Below are 12,849 nucleotides of genomic sequence, written 5' to 3' on the forward strand. Positions count from 1 at the left end.
TCACTGGACTCTAGATTACCTGTCAAAGAATTCCAGTCAATTTGGCTAAAGTTAAAGTCCCCTACTATGACTACGTTACTGTGTACAGAAGCCCTAACAATTTCGTCCCAAAGAAGTCTCCCTCTATCGTGATCCAAGCCTGGAGGTCGGTATATTACACCTAGAATTAGTTTTTCTTGACCCTCCACGAACTCTACCCAAACAGACTCTGTTACTGCTCCATCTATTTTTATACCTGTTTTTATGCAACAATTAATATTTTCTCGAACATACAATGCAACTCCTCCCCCCTTCCCACCACATCTATCCACATTGAATAACTTAAATCCCTGAATATTACACTCAGCAGTCATGTCCCGACTCTTTAATTAAATCATACCACGTTTCAGTTAATGCAATGATATCAAAGTTCCCAGCACATGCTACCAAATGTAGTTCATTAATTTTATTTCTTGCACTTCGACTGTTAGCATAAAATACCATCATATGTTTTTTCTTCTGCACATTTTTCCTATTCATCTTTGTTTTTACACAATTTCTGAAATTATCATTACCCAGAGTTACTCCATGACAGTTACTATTAAGATTCTTAATATCAGAGCATAAGTCAATATATCCATACTCATTATTAATCATTTCTAAACCCATACCTCTAACTAATCCTAGTTTAAAGTCCTAACAACCCCCTCAACTGAGTTAGCAAGAAAACCCACACCTGCCCTGGATAAGTGAACCCCATCCCTGGCATACATGTCATTTCGGCCATAGAAGTTGTCCCAGTTGTCAATGAATGGTACTGCATTATCCTTACAGTGTTTATCCAGCCAACAATTAATACCAATTGCTCTGGACAACCATTCATTACCAACACCTCTTCTTGGCAAAATGCCACATATAACAGGGCGCCCCCCCTTCTTCCTAATCATGTCTATAGCTGTCCTGAACTTTCTAACTAAATCCTCACTTCTACGCTTGCCTACATCATTGCCTCCAGCACTGAGGCAAATAATAGGATTGATCCCATTACCGTTCATGATGTTGTCAAGCCGGCTAACAATGTCCTCCATCCCAGCCCCAGGAAAGCATACCCTTTGTCTCCTACTCCTGTCCTTCAAGCAGAATGCCCTATCCATGTATCTAACCTGGCTATCCCCAACAACAACAATATTCTTACCTTGTTGTCGTTCGTCGTGACGATCCCAGTAGTAGACTCACATTCGTCGGGTAGCACCGAGAATGCGTTGGAGGTTTCCACGGGAGTTTCCACAGCAGTCTCTTTCTTCTTCATCGTTTCTGGCTTTCCATTCGTCTTCTTGATCGTCAACTTCGTCGTCCCCTGCTGTCCAGCCACTGACCACGATCCCTTCTTGACCTGAGGACTCGAAACAGGAGGACTACTACGAATCCTCTTGTTTTCCTCGGTCGATCGCCTTATCTCCATCTTCGCTGCCCTCAATTCTTCCTTAAGTTGCTGGTAAAGTTGCTCGATGGAGGGCATCTTGGTTCAGTCCACGGGAGCAAACAAGACACTTCTTCACAGAGTTAAGTACAGGTCACCACTCAAGAGCACACAAACAGGTCTTCACTGAGCTAAGTACACGTCACCACTGAGCTAAGTACACGTCACCACTGAGCTAAGTACACGTCACCACTGAGCTAAGTACACGTCACCACTGGCTAAGTACACGTCACCACTGAGCTAAGTACACGTCACCACTGAGCTAAGTACACGTCACCATCTGGCTAACCTTCCAGTAGGTTGTTTATTCTGGAATAAAGGTATCAGTGGTGCATGGTCTGTCAAGACATGAACAGGGTACTGGTAAATAATGTCTCGGAAGTGTTTTAAAGACCATACTATTGCTAAAGCTTATTGCTCCATTACTGTATAATTACGTTCAGCCTTCGTAAGGACTCTACTAGCAAATGCAACTGTATTGTAGTTGCCATCAGTCTTCTGAGCTAGTATGGCACCTATGCCAATTGAACTAGTATCAGTTGTTAGATAGAAGGGCTTAGAAAAATCTGGAGATTTCAAAATTGGAGCGGACGTTAGCTTTTCTTTTAGTGTCTGGAATGCTCTTTCTTGACGGAATGTCTAAACGAAAGGAGCATCTTTCTTAAGCAATTCAGTTAGAGGAGCTGCTATTGAAGAAAAATTAGCAATGAAAGATCTATAGAAACCTGCTAGACCCACAAAGGATCTTACAGCATCAGCAGTTTTGGGGGATAGAAAATTTAGTACTGCCGTTACTTTACTTTGATCAGTCGTAACCCCTCTAGGAGTGGCTATGTGACCAAGAAACTTAATTTCTGATCAGAAAAATTGACATTTGGACAGTTTGATCTTTAAATTGGCTTCTTCAAGCTTACCAAGTACTATATCATGTCTTTTCAAATGTGTATCCACATCTTCGAACATGACAATTACATCATCTAAGTACACCAGAAGTGCTTTACCTATGAGACCTCTAAAGATATTGGTCATGAGCCTTGAGAACATGATAGGGGAGGATTGTAATCCAAAGGCCATATGGAGGAAGTGATAATGACCTGTGGGAGTAGAGAATGCGGTTAACTCCTGGCTGTCCTCGTGAAGAGGGACTTGCGAAAACCCTTGTAACAAGTCCAGGGTCAAGAAGACTTCGTTATCTCCGATGTTACGTAAAAGATCACCAAGTACAGGAAGTGGGAAGCGATCTGGAATAGTTTTCATATTTAACTTCCTAAAGTCAATCACCGGGCACCAAGTACCATCCTTCTTAGGCACTAGGATTAAGGGCACATTCCAGGGTGAATTGGTAGGTGCAATTACTCCATCATCGAGCATTTGATTGATCAGTTCTCCTGTGACAGCAACTTGGGAATGAGGCATTCTGTATGCAGGTATATAGATAGGTCTAGTACCAGGTTCAAGTGGAATACGATGGGACAGTAAGTTCGTTATACCCATCTTCTCACCTGGTAAGGTAATGGCTTCACGACGTTCGTTCAACAGAGTCAACAAACGCTTGACTTCGTCTGGGAAGTCAGTGGGAGCTAAGTCTTTCTCCTTAACTGGTGGAATGGATTGATCCAGTGGAGTGGATGAGGTCTTCCCTGTTGAAATAGCACCGACCCACTGGTTAGGTGGCAAGTCATCCTGTACTTGAACAGGGTAAGGATAGTGAACTAGGTCAACAAGATTGGTATTTGCTCTGAGACAAACACTGTGACCCGAAGTGTTAGCAAAGAATAAATGGATCTTACTGTCTCTTACAACATGTAAGGAACGCTCAACAAATAAACCCTTGACCTTGCAGGAATCACTGTCAACTAGGACATTAATACCATCTGGAACACTAGGGACAACAACACTCTAGTGAGAGCACTACCCGCATAAGAGACGTCTTTCTGCAGACGGCAAGTGACATCAACAAGAGATGGCATTACTAGTTTCAAGTAATCGTTTTCGGACAAGGCGTCCCCTGTGGAGAAACTACTACTTGGACTAGCATACATGGCAGAGATAGGCTGAGCACTCAAGGCAGTCTGAGTGCTCAAATGTCCTCGGACATTTGAGGCAATACACTATCTTGCATGTCTGAAGGTGTAGGTGGAACACAGATGGGAATGACAGAGTTACTAGTGCCTGACCGCTTGGGTATGCTGCTGGAAAATGCACTGGCTTGTAAGGACTTAATCCGTACATCGTACTCTGCGGCAGTATGACAGATCTCTGATCCAAGCTGGTAACCCCAAAATGGAATGATCAAGTCGTCAAATTGGGCATGCTATCGGTGAGGGTCAAGCACAATACGCAAGTCTCTCGTAGAAGCAAATCCCAGTAGAAGGCCACCAGGGAAAGTAATCTGGTCGACAACAAGGAAAGAAGCAGTAAAGTCTCTACCTTGGATAGAAAAGGTGAGGGAAGTCTGACCTCGGACATGCAGAAGGGAACCAGCTACTCCACTTAGGGAGGTTACAGTAGTTGGTTCTACGAGGAGGACACATCGTAACTGCTTATCTTTAAACAAACTAGACCTGATGATATTAACTTGTGCACCAGAGTTCATGAACACATGAACGCGCGCATTATGAATAGATGCTTGCACTAGAGGACCTATCGTTTCATTGTGCAAACAGAAGGGTGGGTTGTCATCAGAGAAGGCATGTTCCACTTCATCCTCAAATTCATCTATGTCAGAGACGTGTGAAGCAACATCAACAGCGGGATTGTCATTCTCAAGACTGCTTAAGGGTTCAAAGGAGTTATGAACAGGGATGGTGTACTCATCACCTACCGTCACGACTGGACGAGTAGACTGGGGCGCTCAGATTCTCCCGAATTGGAAGAACGAGGCTGGTTCTGGTTATTCTGAGAAACCCGACCTCTATTTCCTCTCCTGGTTCTGCGGTTGGAAAGGCCATGGAAGGATCTAGAGTACTGGAGGTTATAGAGAGCATTGCACTCGGATGTGTCATGGCCATGAATTCTGTGATAAGTACAGTAAGGCAAATCGGACTGGTACCCATCAGTATTTCGATGCCTCTTAGATCCACTATCGAGACAATTTGCTGTGATATGTCCACGGTAACCACAATTATAGCAAGTTCTTTGGCTATAGATACTGTACATACTACGAGTGCTACGGGAATGATGACTCTTGACACTAGCTTTGTATGACAGTCGCGAGTGATTTCGATCGGGAGTTTTGGTTGTAGCACAGACAAGAGGACGTACAGGAGTAGTCAAAGTGGCTGACGTAGACCTTCGATAAGGGAAGGTTCCCTCGGGACACAAATCACGCACATGGATAAAGGCTGCAAGCAGTCCCATTGCGGCAGTTAGTGGGCTGGAATTATACACATATATTGACGTTTGTGGCATTAACTGTTTAATAACGCTGAATGCTGCTAATTTGGCAAACCCCTCAAGAGCTGGTTTATCATCGTCTTTAAGGTACTTGTAACTTTGACCTGCCTTAACAAATGAGGTCATGAGGTTATTTAAATGAAGAGCAAACTCATCTAAGGATTCCTTTGGCCTCGGAGCTGTACACACTAATTCCTTAAGAACAACAAAAAAATCAGTTTCTCGCACTGGTTCAAGATAGTTACGGATTAATTGCTCATAATCTTGCCACTTGGTTAGATCCTGAAAGTCCTTCACACGGATCAAGTTGAAGACATGCGAGGAAGCTGGTGAACGAGCTAAACTCTCCTTTCCGATACTAATTATACAACTCTCTGATGGGGGACTATCTACTGAGGCATTTGCCCTAGCACGAACAGCAGTAAACCACGCTTCCAGGTTGTCTGGATTCCCATTGAACAATGGCATAACATCATAAGGGTCACGACTAAAATTGTGAAGGCTCGAAGTCTGAGTGTGTGTATTGTTTGATAAAGAATTACTCAAATTTTCGACTGATGCATTATTGTTTGGACTAGCAGTGTGTGCTCAGGCGTCGCTAGAGAAGACTTGAGACATGCTTGCAAAATGTGAAACAAGAATTTAAAGAAACCAAAAAAAAAAATGTAACTGAGGAACACGCAATACAGTAAACTTTAATGGGAAGAAATTACTTAACTATTCTGCATAAGTAAAGAAAAAAAATTAAGTCACACTGTAAGCAAGGAGAACTCACATGAAAATATTAAAAAATTACTCAACTGGATAAGCAACACTGAAAATCAAGAGAAATTTTACTTTACTCAAATCAAATTTACTCAGATTTACTTTAAATTGAATTAATGGCACAGTGAGTTGTCTTTACTCTCAATTCAATAAGGAAATTCAACAATAAAATGATAAAATGGGATCAATAAATCTTGTGCAAAATTAAAACAAACTGGGAAAGCAATTCACTAAAAAGAAAAGAAAATGACACACAAAGAATAAAATATTATTCACAGAACAGAGCATATGAAACTGCACTGAAATAAACTGTAGCAATATTGCAAATAACAATTACTAATCAAAAGTACTGCACAACACTACATAAAAATTTCTGAAAGAAAAAGAATGAATGACAGCACAATGTCTAGACAAGAATTATTGTAAAATGAGTCAATGTTGCAATAAAAAAAAAATAACAAAATACAGTTTACAAAAGCAACAAAAAAAATATTATCAAGGAATGAACTGATTGAACACTTTAACTCTTATTTGCAGCTTAAACAAACACTTACTGAACTAGCAAAAGAATGATTTACTTTAAAAGAAGAACTTAAAAATTGCACTAAGAGTGAATTTGTTCAATGAAATATGAAAATAATAGAGGAAAAAAACATAAAACAAGGGAAAGAATTAACACTTACAGTGATGCAGGAAAAATAACACATCAATATATGCACAATACTATGAGAATTTTCTTGTAATGAAGCTTGGGGTGTGAAAAATTGGAAAATATTTGTCTTGCTTCAACAAAATAATGGCACTATTGTCTGTGGAGAAAAGACAAATTAGACACTGGCTAAATGAAAAAAAGTAACACAAGAATGTTGAACACACAGAAGAAAAAAAATAGCAAATGAATGAAAACAAAAACAGCAAGAATACACAAATGCTGGGAGAAAAAAAAAATAACTGAGACAACACTGAGTTGTGATGCAGAATATAAGGTAACAAGTTGCTGAATTACTTCGCTGTATAAATTACTAGGCAAGGAACACAGTACTGTGAACACAAGACAATTGTGAGGTGTAAACACAAGGTTATGCTACTTATATAGTGCACACAACAAGGAAAACATTAAAGTACTTACTTCAGTATATATAAAACAAATGAACACAACACTGCACTACAGACATAAAATAAGCACGAAAATTAACACTGGAGAAAAAAAAAATATTGCAAACGGGATATAATGAACACTGATCAAATCGCTGAATGTCACTAAGAAATCAGTCAAGAAAATTGTCTCAACACACGCAAATGTCTCTATAAAAAAAATATTATTCATTAACACTGTAGCGATGTTGTAGAATGAGGTGGATGGTGGAGGATGGTGGAGTGTCGTGGTTGGCGGCATTCTTGACTACTCTCCACACGTGAATTTGCGCTTAAATCGACGACGAACTCACACAGGAGGCTTTTACGGTGGTGCAAATTGACGAAGAAACACACCTGGCTCTTGACCTCCTACGTGGTCCGTAAAATATGGTGCTAGAACCCGTGATAAGGGTAAAAACAGTGGTAGTGGGTGAGTGCTTGAGGCAGCACGGTGAGACACCACGTGGTTACTGGGCCTATGGGATGAACGGCACAAGCCACACTGGGGACACCCACACTAGGCACGAAAATATTCTAAGCCGGGCTGGCTTAAAAAACCCACAAAATACCACAACACCACAGGGATGATAAAACACTCAGAATGGCTTGGAACTTGAAGCACAGAGCGATGAAGAAGACTATAATCACGTGACTTGCTTGAGTACTGGGTTAGTCACCTGGGTTAGTTGCTGGCTGGCTTGGCTTAACCTTTCACACAGACTGGCTTGATAACTTGTAACAATGAGCACAGCAGGGGTGGAAAGCTGGCTTGGCAGGCAAGGCTGGATGGTGTAAGGCTGGGCTGGACTGGGCTTGGGCTGACTCCCCCACCACAGACTGGCTTAGGTGGCTTGGCTTACTTTACAAACCAGGGTCAACCCCTCGGAGGTAATGCAAATAGCAAGATAAACACTAATACACAGAGACTGACCAGTGAATAGTGCAGAGGACTGGTAGATGCTTGCTCGGGTAGTGGTTTGGCTAGGTCGGCCTACTGGCCACACAAAATGTCCGTGCATCGGCGTAATTAGCAATTTTACGCCCACACCACTGTCACCAATTTGTCGTGGGGTTCGAAAGGAGATTACGAGGGTTGAAGATAAACACACTTGTTGGATGGTAACAATATATTGCAGAATGTGAGAAAGGGGAGCCCAACCTGCCGTGTGTTGCCTGGTAGACCTATGCCTGGACTGAGAGCGAGGTAGCATGGGACGCACTCATGCCGCATCATGTGATGTAACACAAAATAGTCCCTAGGCCTAGAAAAAGGGATCATATATATAAAACATATGGATGGTACTATGATACACAGATAAGCTATACAACACATGTAGGGGATCAGCAACTATGCTGACACTGAGAGAGGGAGCCGAGGTACTGTATATGCCACTGACAACAATCATCACATCTATCGAAGCAGGGCGACTACCAAAGGTATGGAAGACAGCAAATGTAGTCCCAATTTTTAAAAAAAGGAGACAGACACGAAGCATTAAATTACAGACCAGCGTCACTGACATGTAAAGCATGCACGGTCAAGGAGAAGATTATCAGAAGAGTGATGGAGCACCTAGACAGGAATGAGCTCATCAACGACAGCCAGCACGGTTCCAGGGACGGGAAATCCTGTGTAACAAACCTGGAGTTCTATGACAGGGTGACGGCAGTAAGACAGGAGAGAGAGGGATGGGTAGACTGTAGGGAGGCGTTTGACATAGTTCCACACAGGCAGGGATAACAAGGAAGGTATTGCAATGGATCAGAGAATACCTCTCATGAAGACAGCAGCGAGTCATTGTATGTGGCGAGGTGTCAGAGTGGGCACCTGTAACGAGCGGGGTGCCACAGGGATCAGTCCTAGAACCGGTACTGTTTCTGGTATTTGTGAACGACATGACGGAAAGAAAAGACACCGAAGTGTCCCTGTTTGTAGACGATGTGAAGTTGATGAGAAGAATTCAATCAAACAAGGATCAGGCAGAACTATAAAGGGATCTAGGCAGGCTGGAGGCCTGGCCCAGCAACTGGCTCCTGGAGTTCAACCCTACCAATTGCAAAGTTATAAAGATTGGGGAAGGGCAAAGAAGACCACAAACGGAGTAAATTCTAGGGGGCCAGTATAACACCAGTGAGTATAACACCAGGCACATCTCCTGAGGCTCATATCAACCAAATAACTGCTGCAGCACACGGGCGCCTGGCAAACCTAAGAACAGCATTCCGACATCTTAAGGAATTATTCTGGACCCTGTACACTGTGTACGTTATGCCTATATTGGAGTATGCAGCGTCAGTTTGGAAGGAAGGAATAGACTCAGAAGTGTCCTTGTTTGCAGACGATATGAAACTAATGAGGGAAATTCAGTCGGAGGAGGATAAGACAGGATTACAAAGGGATCTGGAGAGGCTCCAGGCCTGGTCCAGCAACTGGCTCTTGGAATTCAACCTCACCAAGTGCAAAGTCATGAAGATCGGGGAAGGGCAAAGAAGACCACAGACAGAGTACAGTATAGGAGTCCGAAGACTACAAACCTCTCTCAAGGAAAACGATCTTGGAGTATGTATTATACCAAGCATATCTCCTGACGCGCACATTATCCAGATAACTACTACAGCATATGGACGATTAGCGAACCTAAGAACAGGATTCCGACATCTCGGTAAGCAGTCGTTCCAGTCCCTATACATGGTGTACGTTAGTACCATATTGGAATATGCAACTCCAATTTTGAACCCACACGTGGCCAAGCACGTTAGGAAACCAGAGAAAGTGCAGAGGTTTGTAACGAGACTAGTCCCAGAGCTAAGGGGCATGTACTACGAGGAGAGGTTAAACCCGACCTGACGACACTGGAGGGCAGGAGGGGCAAGGGGAACATAATAACGATATATAAAATACTGAGAGGAGTCAAAAAGGTAGACAGAGGATGTTCCAGACATGGGACAAAGCAATAACGGGTCATAAGTGGAAGTTGAAGACTCAAATGAGTCACAAGGACGTTAGGAAGTATTTCTTCAGCCACAGAGTTGTCAAGAAGTGGAACAGTCTGGAAAGTGAGGGAGTGGAGGCACATACCATACATAACTTTAAGAAGAGGTATGACGAAGCTCATGGAGCAGGGAGAGAATGAACCTAGAAGCGACCAGAGAAGAGGCGGGGTCAAAAGCTATGTCTCGACTCTTGCAACCACAATTGGGTGGGAACAATTAGGTAAGTACACACACACACACACTATATATATATATATATATATATGTCGTGCCGAATTGGCAGAACTTGCGATCTTGGCTTAAATAGCAACGCTCATCTTGCCATATAGGACAAGTGAAAATTTGTGTATGCAATAATTTCGCCAAAATCATTCTGAACCTAACGAAAAAATTATATTTGATTGTGTTTGTTTAGTACTAAATTATTGTAAACGTATTTAAAATATATTTAGTTGGGTTAGGCTAAAATAAATTACAATTGTTATAATAAGGTTAGGTAAGTTTTCTAAGATTCTTTGGGTCCAAAATTATAATTTTTTACATTAACATTGATGAAAAAGATATATCTTTAAACGTATAAGAGAATTTCAGAAAGGACTTAATTTTAAATGAGTTCTTGCTAATTGACCAGTTTTACATATTCGGCACGACATATATATATATATATATATATATATATATATATATATATATATATATATATATATATATATATATATATATATATATATAATGTATGTATATTTATATATATATATATATATATATATATATATATATATATATATATATATATATATATATATATATATATATATATATATATATATATGTGTGTGTGTGTGTGTGTGGGTAAGGGTATCTTTTGCACTCTTGTGTGTCTTCAGGAGCTAGGCAATTTTGCAAGACAGCAACAGACATGATGGGGGATTTCTTCGATGGAACTTACGTGTTAGTGGCAACCCATGTCACAGAGAACTTCCCCTCCTATCAGTTGCTATCTTGCAACATTGCATAACTCCTGAAGATGAAAGAGAGTACGAAAGATCTTAAGATAACATTCCCATTCCCATTTGGCTTTATACACATTGTTAAGATAGCTAGTTTGCGATTATATATATTATTATTTTATTTTTATTATCACACTGGCAGATTCCCACCAAGGCAGGGTGGCCCGAAAAAGAAAAACTTTCACCATCATACACTCCATCACTGTCTTGCCAGAAGGGTGCTTTACACTACAGTTTTTAAACTGCAACATTAACACCCCTCCTTCAGAGTGCAGGCACTGTACTTCCCATCTCCAGGACTCAAGTCCGGCCTGCCGGTTTCCCTGAATCCCTTCATAAATGTTACTTTGCTCACACTCCAACAGCACGTCAAGTATTAAAAACCATTTGTCTCCATTCACTCCTATCAAACACGCTCACGCATGCCAACTGGAAGTCCAAGCCCCTCGCACACAAAACCTCCTTTACCCCCTCCCTCCAACCCTTCCTAGGCCGACCCCTACCCCGCCTTCCTTCCACTACAGACTGATACACTCTTGAAGTCATTCTGTTTCGCTCCATTCTCTCTACATGTCCGAACCACCTCAACAACCCTTCCTCAGCCCTCTGGACAACAGTTTTGGTAATCCCGCACCTCCTCCTAACTTCCAAACTACGAATTCTCTGCATTATATTCACACCACACATTGCCCTCAGACATGACATCTCCACTGCCTCCAGCCTTCTCCTCGCTGCAACATTCATCACCCACGCTTCACACCCATATAAGAGCGTTGGTAAAACTATACTCTCATACATTCCCCTCTTTGCCTCCAAGGACAAAGTTCTTTGTCTCCACAGACTCCTAAGTGCACCACTCACTCTTTTTCCCTCATCAATTCTATGATTCACCTCATCTTTCATAGACCCATCCGCTGACACGTCCACTCCCAAATATCTGAATACGTTCACCTCCTCCATACTCTCTCCCTCCAATCTGATATTCAATCTTTCATCACCTAATCTTTTTGTTATCCTCATAACCTTACTCTTTCCTGTATTCACCTTTAATTTTCTTCTTTTGCACACCCTACCAAATTCATCCACCAATCTCTGCAACTTCTCTTCAGAATCTCCCAAGAGCACAGTGTCATCAGCAAAGAGCAGCTGTGACAACTCCCACTTTGTGTGTGATTCTTTATCTTTTAACTCCACGCCTCTTGCCAAGACCCTCGCATTTACTTCTCTTACAACCCCATCTATAAATATATTAAACAACCACGGTGACATCACACATCCTTGTCTAAGGCCTACTTTTACTGGGAAAAAATTTCCCTCTTTCCTACATACTCTAACTTGAGCCTCACTATCCTCGTAAAAACTCTTCACTGCTTTCAGTAACCTACCTCCTACACCATACACTTGCAACATCTGCCACATTGCCCCCCTATCCACCCTGTCATACGCCTTTTCCAAATCCATAAATGCCACAAAGACCTCTTTAGCCTTATCTAAATACTGTTCACTTATATGTTTCACTGTAAACACCTGGTCCACACACCCCCTACCTTTCCTAAAGCCTCCTTGTTCATCTGCTATCCTATTCTCCGTCTTACTCTTAATTCTTTCAATTATAACTCTACCATACACTTTACCAGGTACACTCAACAGACTTATCCCCCTATAATTTTTGCACTCTCTTTTATCCCCTTTGCCTTTATACAAAGGAACTATGAATGCTCTCTGCCAATCCCTAGGTACCTTACCCTCTTCCATACATTTATTAAATAATTGCACCAACCACTCCAAAACTATATCCCCACCTGCTTTTAACATTTCTATCTTTATCCCATCAATCCCGGCTGCCTTACCCCCTTTCATTTTACCTACTGCCTCACGAACTTCCCCCACACTCACAACTGGCTCTTCCTCACTCCTACAAGATGTTATTCCTCCTTGCCCTATACACGAAATCACAGCTTCCCTATCTTCATCAACATTTAACAATTCCTCAAAATATTCCTTCCATCTTCCCAATACCTCTAACTCTCCATTTAATAACTCTCCTCTCCTATTTTTAACTGACAAATCCATTTGTTCTCTAGGCTT

The sequence above is a fragment of the Cherax quadricarinatus genome, chromosome 33 (assembly GCF_038502225.1).
Source record: "Cherax quadricarinatus isolate ZL_2023a chromosome 33, ASM3850222v1, whole genome shotgun sequence".
Lineage (NCBI taxonomy): Eukaryota > Metazoa > Arthropoda > Malacostraca > Decapoda > Parastacidae > Cherax > Cherax quadricarinatus.